This window comes from Rosa chinensis, chromosome 2 (assembly GCF_002994745.2).
Source record: "Rosa chinensis cultivar Old Blush chromosome 2, RchiOBHm-V2, whole genome shotgun sequence".
NCBI lineage: Eukaryota > Viridiplantae > Streptophyta > Magnoliopsida > Rosales > Rosaceae > Rosa > Rosa chinensis.
The window spans coordinates 3,973,616-3,986,085 of record NC_037089.1 but is presented as its reverse complement, the minus strand read 5'-3'; positions in this window follow the sequence as shown (position 1 = coordinate 3,986,085).

The following is a 12,470-nucleotide window of genomic DNA, read 5'->3' as shown; positions in this document are numbered from 1 at the left end:
CGAGTTACGCCGACCGAGTCTGGTCTAATCTGAAGCTTAATTAGTGGACGGTCTATGTCAAAGGGATTGAGATCTAGTCTGACTCGAGTTTCGTTGCAATTGCATGCTTCCAATTTATCTCATTGCAATCGAATCCTTGATCGGAAGCAGCAAAAATGGCAATTCGCATTCACGGCAACATTTTAACTTGAGATTTAAGGTTTGTGAATTCTGCAGCAGCCAGGATTTTGGTCTAATTGAGTTTTGTTATTTCCATAAGGAACAATGATTAGATGAGAAAACTGATCTTGTGTGAACTTGTACTGCGAACTCGGTGGAACGTACAGCGTATGAACTTGGCAGCAATTCTCAGAATTTTTTTTTATCTTCTGAAGAGCAAAAAAAAAAAAAACGCATGGGCCTGGGTAGGGCTATCACTCGGTCGGTTCGAATCGGTTATAGGTATTACCAACTTCAAAACCAAAACTTTCAGTTTCAAAATTGAGTTACCAATTACCAACCAAAATTTTCGGTTTTTAATCATAACTACAAAATTCGGTATTTCGGTTTTCGGTATTACCAACTTTAAAACAACTAATTCTTTGTAATTAAAACTAGAACGAACAAAACTAGGTTCTTCAATTTTATAGTCGTAAACTTTATACTCATCTCCTAATTATAGCTTTCTTTTGTATATATGACATCAAGTTTGAGTCATTTTCAATAAAACTAGGTTATTTAACCATCTTTGACTAGGTTACTTAAAATACATGTACTATTAATGTAGTATATATATGTAGTAATGTTCATACTATTATGAAAAATTTTATGTTTATTTCTTAATATACATGTATGTTTATTGAAAATCATAGTATATAAAGCTAAAATTTAGATAATCGGTAGATTCAGCATTTACCAAACCCAAACTAACTTTTTCGGTAATTTTTGATTTCGGTTTTATCGGTCTCGGTTACCAAAAAATCGGTTTACCAAACTTAAAATATCGGTTGGTATTCAGTCGGTTTGGTAATTACCAAACCAAGTGGCAGCCCTAGGCCTGGGCATTTTCTTTGGACTGGCTTTTTTTTTTTTTTGTTATTTTAGTTATTATTATCTTTTTTTTAAGGGTCATTTTAGTTATTAGTGTATGTATTTTTAATTTTAATGAATTGTTTTTTGATAATTTATTTAATTAATAGTATTTGTGATCTCAAAGTTATCCGTTATTTTTCTAAATAGACTACACTAGTGACATAATAAAAAGAAAAAGAATTGAAAAAATGTGTGAAATTAATTTCTCTAAGAGGTTGAAGTAAAAAATTTCTAGATTTTGTACATGTATCACAAAGCCGAAGCTAGTGCTTATAAGAAATGGTCATAAAAAGCATCCTCATAGTATTTGAGATAGAATTGGAAATTGTGGTTTATTGTTAGTTATATTAAAATCATTGTGTGGCTGACTGAGTGGAATGGATTTGAAACGAAGTCGAAAGCCGATATTATTTTTATTATGAGCGTAGAATATTGCCTTAGTCTCATTCAACGGTCACATTTATCGATTTCTAATTTCGATTTGTTGGATTGCAAAAAATCCTTATATGCCTACTAATTTGGTGTAACTTATTTATTAGTTATATGAAGAAGTATACCTTTCATAACCAACAAGATGGAGGAAAAAGAATTTATCAAAATCAACCGTTGGATGTCATCTTGACGAGAAGAAATTATTGTGGTCAAAATTTCAGCTATTTTCGTCGTTGTTTGGATATCGATCTACTAGATCAACTCTAAACCTTAAATACTACAAAAAATATTAATATGCACATAACCGCTCATTCACTAGAAGAAATTCATCCCAGCCAAGGCAAGTAGCTTGATGCTTAAGCACATACCACAGAAATTAACAATGTGTTCTTATTAATGATTGGTCTACATTAGCATAGTGAATTATTTAGGTCAATGCTGTCGTTAATGGCATACGCCAGAAGCTTCCTTCAAAGAGATGGCCACTCATTGTTCTTCATAATAGGCGTATCACTGGAGGCAGAACGGATGAACGGGTGAATAAGGCGTTGATTGAGAAGTGGCAAAATGCTGATGCTCTCTATGCAACGCCCACTGGGTCAAATGATGATTGGTCAGTAAGAGCAATATTAAACAAGTGATATGTACATAGTTTGTATATAACTTTTACTATTACATTAAGTTTTTCGATTTAATACCTAATCTCAGATTATTATTTGGATAATGCATACTTATTTAAAGTGCCATCGTTTTCAGGTACTGGTTGTATGCTGCAATTAAATTCAAGTGCTTACTTGTGACAAATGATGAGATGAGAGACCATACATTTCAACTTCTTGGGAATGATTTCTTTCCAAGAAGAAAGGCATCAAGTGAGTGGAGCTCTCTACGATAATAACAATTATCTATAGTCTATACTATACTAGATTACTTGGTCCAAATTGTTTATATCTTTTGCAGTCAACAATACTTGATTCTCTGTATAATATCTGATCCTCTTTAATTGTAGGTGCACTTCAGTTTCTCTGAAGGTGGTCCAGTGTTTTTGTTTGGCTTCAAAATCAGTTGGCGTGCAAACTGTCTCTTTTGAGCGTGTGTGCGTGTGTGCGGGCGTGCCAGCACCGTGGGGTGCAGTCGTCGGGGGAGTCCCTTGACCTAACTTCTTCTTCAAGCGTTGTGGACGAGGAGAGCACCAACCTCGCCACAAGCTTCTTCTCTAGCCTTCCGAGAAAGGACTTCTTGCCTTTCGGATAAGGACTTTGGATGTGATCTCTTCGCGTCACTGAATCGATACTCAACGTTGTAGGCTGAGCAGAGCAATCACTGGGAAGTTTGGAGAAAGCACGGGTTTTGCTAAAGCGTGACTTTAGCTTCGCTGGGTTGCGAGGGCGTTACCCTTGCTTCGCTGGTTAAGAGAGTCTCGGTGGCAGTGGTACTGGCAGTCGGCTCTTGGAGAGACTAGAACTGGAAGTACGGTCGCCGGGATGATCTGGTGATGCTGACAATCGGCTCTTGGAGAGACTAGGACTGGCGCGCGGTAACCGGGTTTCAACAAGGTTGAAGGTTTGCTCCGGGGAGGCTTTGTAATCGCTGGGATTGATTGATTTGAGAGAGGTCCTTTCTTTGTCCTTGAAACCTGGTATTTATAACAAGGGTTTCGACTGTTCCTTGCTATAGAAGGATTATTGATTGAAGTTTCCTATTCAATCTCTACTACTTGACTCCAATAAGGTTTCGTTTTCCTTATGGATCACAGAATGGGCGAAGCTGTAACCCAAACACAAGTAAGCTTATTTTTGGGCTGCAGGTATCGGCCCGCTGTGCTAAATCCACTAAAGGATCTTGCCAAAATTACTTTTGGGCTCAAACATTGCCCCCCAGGCCCCGAAATCAGGCCCGCGAAGATGTAACTGATTGAAGGGGACTAAAACGACACGTCGATTGCTTGATACGATATTATTAATGAGGGTTGCGTCATTTCGCTTGCGAAAACACCTTTATGTCGTGTCGTTTCCCTCACAAAATTTCTTATTTAAACCTGCAGCCATTTCAGACCTGTCACATCAGAAACTCTTTTAGTCTCCTAAACCCAGAAACCCTCTTACTGCCAACATCTTCCTCACAGAAACCCATAAATGGCTCCCCCAAAGAAGATAGTCATCGATCAAGAAGAAGAACTGAGTGAACAGGTTGCCCACTCTTGGGGAACCAGCATTGGTGCCCGCATTCGTCTCCGCACCACTATCCAGAGACCCCTACTCATCCAGTTCCCAAACCACCATGTCGGACTGGGCCCAGCGCCGCGAGACTCTATTCCGGCCGATGCCATCGCCTTCTATGGCCTGCTCGTTCGTCGGCCCATCCCAGTCCTCCGAAGGACTCCTGGGGATTTCAACAGTTGGGGTGATGTGCCAGAAAGTCTGCGATGTCTTGTCCCTTTACTGCTTTCTAGGGAACGTATTGTAGTGAGAATTCGGACATGGCTAGTACCCACTTACCAATGCGGCCTCTCAGAATAGGTCACGACAGCATGTACTTAACCAGGTCGGTTTGAGCGATGATGCAAGTAGTAAAGGCTAACATGTAGTGTCGCAACTTGTATGCTGAGAAGTACAATGTGTACAATGTAAGACACATATTTTCCATAGGAGTATACCTTGTTTCGCAATCTGTAAGTGTCCTACTGCGGTAGAAAATGGCGTGCTCGACGCCTTCCTCATCATCCTGGGTAAGTAGGCTGCCAATGGAAGCCTCAGCTGCTGAAATATAGTTTTAATGGAAATCCAGCTCTCGAGGGAACAAGCACTGGCGGGCTCGCTAGGTAGGCCTTGATTCTGTCGAAAGCCTCTTGATGTTTAGGCTCCCATACAAACTCGTTCTGACCCTGCAGCTTCAGCAATGGAGAGAAGGGCTGGATTTTACCTGCAGAGTTAGAGATGAAACGTCTCAGAAAGTTGATCTTACCCAGTAAATGCTGCAATTCCTTTTTCGTTTGCGGAGGGGATGCATTGATGACTGCGCTTGCCTTGTCTTCAGGGACCTCAATTCCTCTCTGATGGACAATGAATCCCAGAAAATCTCCTGCTTGAACTCCAAAAACGCATTTAGCGGGATTCATCTTGAGCATGTGTTCCCGCAGGCGCTCGAATAACTTTCTGAGATCTGTGATGTGGTCTCCTCCCTTCTGAGACTTCACAACTACGTCATCAATGTAAACCTCTAAAATCTTCCCCATGATGTCATGGAAGATCAGGTTCATGGCTCTCTGATACGTTGCTCCAGCATTCTTCAGTCCAAAAGGCATAACCACATATTCAAAAACGCCCGCGAACCCAGGACACCGGAATGCGGTTTTATGTCTGTCTTCTTTTGCAACAGGAATCTGGTGATACCCTGCGGTGCCGTCCATGAAGGATAACAATTCATGTCCTGCTACGACATCTACTAACATATCCGCGACCGGCATGGGGTAGACATCTTTAGGTGTAGCGATATTAAGGTCTCTGTAGTCTACGCAGACCCTCATTTTGCCATTCTTCTTGCGAACAGGCACTATATTAGATAGCCACTGATTGTATTTGGCTACCTTGATAATGCCTGATTTATGCATTTTTTCGACTTCCTCCTTGACGAGGACTTGGGTTTCTGAATTCATTCTTCGTGGCTCTTGTTTCACAGGCCTCTTGTCAGGGAGTGTTGGCAGTTGATGGCAAACCAAGTCCGGTGATAGGCCGGCATGTCTTCATACTTCTCCGCGAAACAGTCTTTGAATTCTAGTAATAAGTCAATGAGCCTCTGTTTCTCGCTAGGTTCTAAGCAAGTGCTGATAGCCACTTCCATAGGCTCATCTGCTGTTCCAAGATTGACCTTCTCGGTAGGGTCTCTGACCTTAGGAGGTGTATCGTCCAGCGCTGCCAGAGCGAGCTGAATATCTACCTTATCTTCTTGTTCCTCATCAGAGAGTTCTTCATTGACGGCCTCTAAGGTCGCGACTTGATCATAGGCCTCTTTTTCCACTAAGTACGATGATAGTCTTTCGTACAACGAGTGGAAGGCCTCTATCTCTTCCTCTGGGAGGTCATAATCCATTAATCGTTTAAGGGTTTGGGCACAGTGTGGCCAGGCCTTTCCAAGCCTTCTTTTGCGAGCGTAAGCCCCCACCGTGCCAATTCAGAGGCCGTCACCCCTGTGGAGCAGCCTTTGTCATCGATGCCACTGACCTGCAATGGAGTGATAGGCTCCAAATAGTACCTGGCATCTACATAATTAGCGGAAACTGGGAATGGATGAGGATCCTCTTTAATCACCTCAGCTTTATATGTCTCCCTGTTCCACATAATTAGTTCCTGATGGAGAGTTGACAGAACACAGTAACTCCGGTGGATCCAGTCTCTGCCCAAAATAGCATTGTAGGCCGCATAACAATCTGTCACAAAGAAAGCATAAACTCCCTCTGCAGGGCCAACCTTGATGCGTAAGAAAAGTAATCCCACGGTCTTTGTCACAGTCCCCGCGAAGTTCTTGAGCGTGAGGGACATAGACTGGATTTTCTCTTTCTTGATTCTGAGCAAGTGCATGGTCCTGGTAGTGATGACATTAATGACAGCTCCAGTATCAACCATGATCTTGCTAACTTTGATGCCGCCAACTTCTGCTGTGATATATAGAGGTCTCATGTGTTGGACCATAGCAGGTGTTGGCATGGTGAAGCTCATGAAGAATTCTTTGCTGTAAGCATCCTCCGTTTCAAGAAAGACAGCCTCTTCCACAGGTGTCGTGACTGCCGATGTGATCTGCAAGGGCTGTGCACTATTTTCCTCAGCTTCTACGCAGTCCTGAGCGGCGACTGGTAATGCATACCTCACGGGGAACAGGTAAACCATGTTGCAAGACGTGTCCGTCATATCTGTCTCCTCCATGTCATCTTCCAAGTTAAGCTTGGGTTCGTTGACAAGGGTGTCAGTGTTGAATTTCTTAGCCAACCGATCTACCAACGACTCCTCTGTGAGGCCTTTTACCTCACACTACTTGTGTTCCTGTATCACGGGAGCCTGCTTAGGGGAGTCTGACTTCGGTTCCCTTGCTATGCTTACCTCTAGGGGAGCGACTACTACACTCTGGACCTTTTTTGGTCTCCACTATAAAGTATCGGTAGTCTTGTCCTTGCCCCCCAGTCTCTCAAAAACCGAAGATTTAGCTTCTAGTTCTTGGCGAAACAACCTGCGCCTGACATGTGGTCGCCGAGTCGGCGAACTCTCCTTTCGAGCTAGCGGAGGTGTTCTCTCCTCAGTGATCCTGCAAAAAACACTGGGCTTAGATGCCCCTGTTGCTGAGCTCGCTTGTTTTTGAAGGCTGCGGGGAGCCATTAATGGCTTAGCAGCTAGTGCCTCCATCTCCTTCTGATACTGCTCAGGTGATTTGACCAATTGCGAAGGCTTGATCAGGCCCTGGTCCAGAGCCTCTAGCGCGCGCTTGGCTTCCCCAAACCTGCGCTGTAGTTTCCTCTTCTTGGAAAGGCTTATTTCTACTGCCTTCTACCACTTTCCTTTCTTGATGGTGGCGGTTGGAGCAAGCGGGATATAGGGCTTGGTCAGAATGTCTTTGTGCTTGTTCGTAGCCTTCTCCTCTTGTTTCTGATCAACCACGGCCTCTTTCAGCTTCTTGAACAAATTGGAGTCCTTTGGGGATGGTGGTGACTCCATTTTCTCTTTTCTCTTGGGCTAGAAGGTTGATAGTTTCGCGATGGCGAGGCCCACCTGATGGGCGGGAGAGAGCCAAAACGAAATGTCTGCTCGACCTCTTCATGTGACACTTGGATGCCACACTCTTCCTTGCATCGCGAGCATAGGACCACGGGTGAAGCATGACCAACTGGTTTAGCTTTCTTCTTTGCAGGGGTCTCATCCTCGGCAGATTTTCCTTCTCGCCCCTTTGTACTCAAATCCAAGGTTGGTTTCCTCTAGTTCTGCTTGGCCCAGTTCACATCGACCATATTGATCCCAATGTCAGGAAAAGGGTTCAGGTCTACAAGCGCTGTTACACCCCATATCTGAGATACCCTTTTTACTGAGTTGCATGAAATTCTTTATGGTTACCGTTTGCGGTTATAATTTTAACGTTTAGGGGGTGGTTAAAAATTGACTTTTTGTGAGTTAATAATTTGAGAAAATTTCCTTCATGAAAGTTGTAGAGGGCGTTAAACCGAGCGCGTGCATATGTGGTACGTAAAAATCGGAGTTCGTATGCAAAAGTTATGAGTGAATTACGAAAATTACTGTTCATGGTAAATTTTGAATATATATGGAAAGTTACCCGGGTAGGTTTCCAAAACCGGAAACCCACCCCTCTTTCTCTCTCCTCTCCCCCGACTCTCCCCCTTTCTCCTTCGGGTTTTCTTCCTCCCTCCGATTCCTCACTTTCCGGCCACCATCCGGCGTGCAACCGGTCACCACAGGGGCGCCTCAACCCGCTCGTGATACTAGTGACCTGGGATTGGGGAGTTTTGGCCGTGAAAGCCTGGATCGAAGCAAGAAGTGCTCCGGTTGCAGTTTTGGGATTTTGCCGATTCCCGGCCATTCCGGCCACCATATTCCCATCGAAGGTTCGGTTTTTGATGGAGATTATTTCCCCTAAGGTGGTTCATTCCAATTTGTATTGTAGAAGTCGAATTGACAATTTTTCATTTCTAGGGTTCTTGAAGCTTCGGGGCTTTCCTTCACCGGCTTGATTCGGCCACTTTGAGGTAAAATTGGATGATGTTGTAGTTTGGAAGTTGTTTGGGCTTGTTGTGTAGATGCTAGTGCCGGAGTTTGGTGGTTATCGGAGGAGGTCGCCGCCGGCGCGTGGTCCCCACGCGCCGCCACTGTAGGTAGCGCGTGGAGGCGCGTAAAGCGGTGTTTTAATTGTCGTTTTAACCCCTTATACTCTATAACGATCGTAGTTTGTAATGTATGAAGTTTGGTGGAAATTGGAGGAATTACGAATTGTGTTTAATTGATTAATTAACGATTTATGTGAATTCGATCGCCGGAATTCTTTCGAATTCACTCTAGAATTTATTTATCGATGATTGAATATGGATGGAGTATTAAGGATGGAAATTGTAGAGGGTTGAGGAGTCGAATGTTAGGAAGGGGGATGTTTTAAATTTCCAATTAAGTATCGTAAAGTTAAAGTTCCGTCCTGTGAATTATATATTTATGATTGTTATTCGTACAGGACGAGAGGAGTCTCCATACGAGGAGAATCACGAGCGACGTCAGGATTGACCGCATATAGTGAGTGGACCTTTGATTTTAATTGATGCATGCAAATTATATTCCGCAAGTTTTGAGTTTATCGATTTATCAATTTAATTATCGAGCATTTTATTTTGGTTTGGATTATTGAATGATTTATTGGTTTGAACTTTTGAATTTAGATTCATTATGCTCGATTTGAGGATTTTGATTTATGCGGATTCGGAAATCTATACTTATTTATACCCTATTTATATTTGAACCTGAGATGAGCTTGGCGTGCGGGGTCACGTCTTTATTCATTGGATTCCGATTTTTCGAGATAAGTGGGGAAATTATACAGATTTACTGGCTTTTGATGATCTTCTTCCTCACCATACGCGGGTCATGTGAATAGGTCTCCTCCTCACTTACTTTGTGTTTGTGAGTGGCAGTGAGGTAGCTTTCTCCTCCTCACATGGGTGGTAGTCGAGGTGATATTCTCCTCCTCACACAATCTATGTGTGAATGGAAGTTGAGGTTATTAGTTCTCCTCCTCGCACAATCTATGTGTGAGTGGCAGTCGAGGGTAGGTTGAGCCTGAGGGGCTCCATTCCTGTATGGTGAACCCATTTTTCCCCATGTTCTTTTATTGTTGTTCTTGACTAGCGGGGCTAGTCGGTTTTTTTTTTAATTATCGCATGCATCGGGAGTTTTATTGAGATAAATGTGGAAAAGTATAAAACCCTTTTTCTTTCAATTATTTATTTTTGTCCACTCACGCTAACGTTTTTATATACTTTTCCCTGGGCCCTTCGGTTTCAAATGCCCAGATTGCAGTATTGTTGCTCGGTGTACGAGTGTGAGCCATAGTGACCACACCTGCTTCCGCCATCACCTTCCGTAGGTTACCTGTTTAACCTACTGCACTCCTTGTCTATTTATATTCCTAGAATGCTCTGATTACTAAGGGATATGTAACCCAAACTTGTATGAATTATATTTGAGGTCCATGACCTAACTTTGGTGATTGTAGTAACTTGTACCCTTTGGAGATTATGTATGATGATATTAGCTTTGGGATGATTGTTTGAATTTGGGAGCAGGGTGGCTCCAGGAGTTGTGGTTGGATAATTAGAAGTGAATTTTGGTTTTCCGCAGGTTTTTGGGTTAACCATTTTTAAGGGAGGTTATGCCGAAATTTTTGGTAAATCTCCTTCAAAGGTGGGTCCCGCAGGGCCACTTCGGACTCCAGGGTGGAATTCGGGGTGGGTCTTGTCAAGCGCTGCCGCCGTTACTAGAGCTTCCACCTGCAAACTGCCATTATTAAGCCATACCTGAATCTGGTCTTTGAGCTTCACACAGTCCGCGGTATTGTGATTCCACAAGTTGTGGAATTTGCAGTATTTCTTCCCTTTCAGCTGGTCTGGTCGAGGAAAAGGTCCAAAGTCGGTTTTCACCATCTTCGCGGCGATCATCTCATCCAGAATCTCATGTGCCTTATTGGCATCATATGTATATGTCGCGAATTCAGGTTTGGTGAAGGCCATCGATTTGAGCTTGACAGGTTCCTTGGAAATTTTCAGTTGCTTCAGGGATGGATTCTTCCTCCCGATTAGTTCATAAGCAGCGATATCATTCTCCTCTTCCTCATCGTCATCCTGAAGCACTTCTTCACTGTGATGATGGTAGTAAGGGTCATAAGTAGCCGGCTGGTAGCTCAGGGCCGCTACGGTGCGATGTTTTCCTGGTACATATGTCCCTTTGGACTCATTCTTCCTTGCGTCAGTTTCTCTGAGGAGATGTTCAAAGCTGCCCACCTCTGTGATGAGTTCTCCCATTGACTGGATCATGCTGCCATGTTGCTTCTTTCGCTGACGAGATTCTAAACCCTTGACCGCCAGCTTGACTAACTCTTTCTCAGGCAGGATGACGTTCAGCTTGGCTTTCTGAATTTGGAAGCGCTGAAGATAGGCCACAGCGGACTCTGTAGGTTGTTGGGCCATCTGAGTGAGAGAAGTCAAGTCAACCTCAGGCTCAATGGCTCCGAAGGTTTCTCGGAAAAACTTTTCCATTGCGGGCCAATCCTCCACTGTTCCTGGTCGAAGTTTGGAAAACCGTCTAAAGGCAGCTCCCGAAAGAGAAGTACCAATATCCTGCATTTGAGGATATCATCATTCTGGTACTGGCCGCATTGCACCCTAAACCTGGCCAAATGGGTTGCCGCATTCTCGGTGTCTTTCCCTGAAAAAGTAGAAAATATGATATTTTTATAACCCCTAGGAAAGGGCGAGAGCATTATATGCGGTGGGAAAGGTCCCTCATAGACCTCATCCATTTGGGCCCTAGGATTAGCCAGCATGATCATTTCCTCTACCTCTTCACGTCTTACATATTCTAGGCCCGGAGGAGGAGGAGGGGGTGTTGCCACAGTATGGCCAGCAGCCTGCAAGGGTATTGCTTGGTTTACAGTCACTGTCCCTTCTCCTACATGTACAACGCGGGTTGTAGCTGGTTGCTGAAGAGTCACTGCTGGCATAGGCGTTTCTTTTGCCAAGGCTGTTATCTTAATTAGGTTACCAGCCTAGTTATTCCCATAATAGCTTCCTGGCAGTTCTTGGTATATGTTTTCTGCCCCATCGCTGTCGTATTGAACAAATGTGGTAGAGTCGGACGAAGTTCCACCAACTTTTGATGCCTGATGCTTCTGTCTGGTGGTCTGTCTGCATGACGAGGTGGCATTTTCTTTGCTGCCGCTGATAACCAGAGCTTGCTCTTTATTTTTTAGTGGTGTAGCAGCAACGGTTGCGGAAGGTGTAGCGGTATTGCTGCTAACCTTCTCTCGCTGATTCTGCCGCTCGTACTTGCTCGAACCAGACGGCTGGCCAAGGGAGCCAAGGATAGCGTTAGGATCCCCTAAAGCTTTGTTCAACACTTCTCGTGCCTGGTTCAATTCGGCTCTTTGCATGGCCACCTCGGTTGCGAGGTTAGCGCCATCCTTGCGAAGACCTGCCATATCTGACGCAGTCTGCTTGGTTTGGTTCGTGATAGCCTCCATGATTTCTTTCTGGCACTGATTCTGCTCACTAGCAATACCTGTGGCATGAGCCCTTACTACATTCTCTGATTCTGCGATTTGTTGCTTAGTATCCTCTGCATGTCGGGTAATGCGCTGGTCTAGTTCGCGTATGAGCTAGTCTATTTTCGCTGTTTCCCTTTCAAAATCAGCGGCCATCTTCTTGCGATGATTTTCAATATTCTCCATGATGATCGCGAACCGTACCTCGGAGGTCGCTCCCTCTGGAATAGGCTTCGCAACGAAAGCCTCTCTTTCTCCACTTTCCACTGTATTGGAGACAGCGGTAGTGATAACAAGCTCACTGGCCTGATTGGTAGTGACACTCTGACCCTCAGTAGCGGTCGGGTGATTCTCTTCCCGTTCAGTTGACATATCGGGTGATTGGGAATGACGAGAAAATCTTTGAGTCACTTGTTCTTCAGAAAGACCACAACAGTCCGCGCGAGAATGCGGTCTGTAACTGGAGGTCTTATGCTTTGAGCAGTTAGCGTAAACTTTTTGGCAAGGGTTTTTGCTTGACTTCCCAATGGCTACGTTCACGAAGAGACACTATTGGCGTCCCACTGGGCGTGCCAAAATGTTTGGCTCCAAAACCAGTTGGCGTGCAAACTGTCTCTTTTGAGCGTGTGGGCGGGCGTGCCAGCACCTTGGGGTGCAGTCGTCGGGGGAGT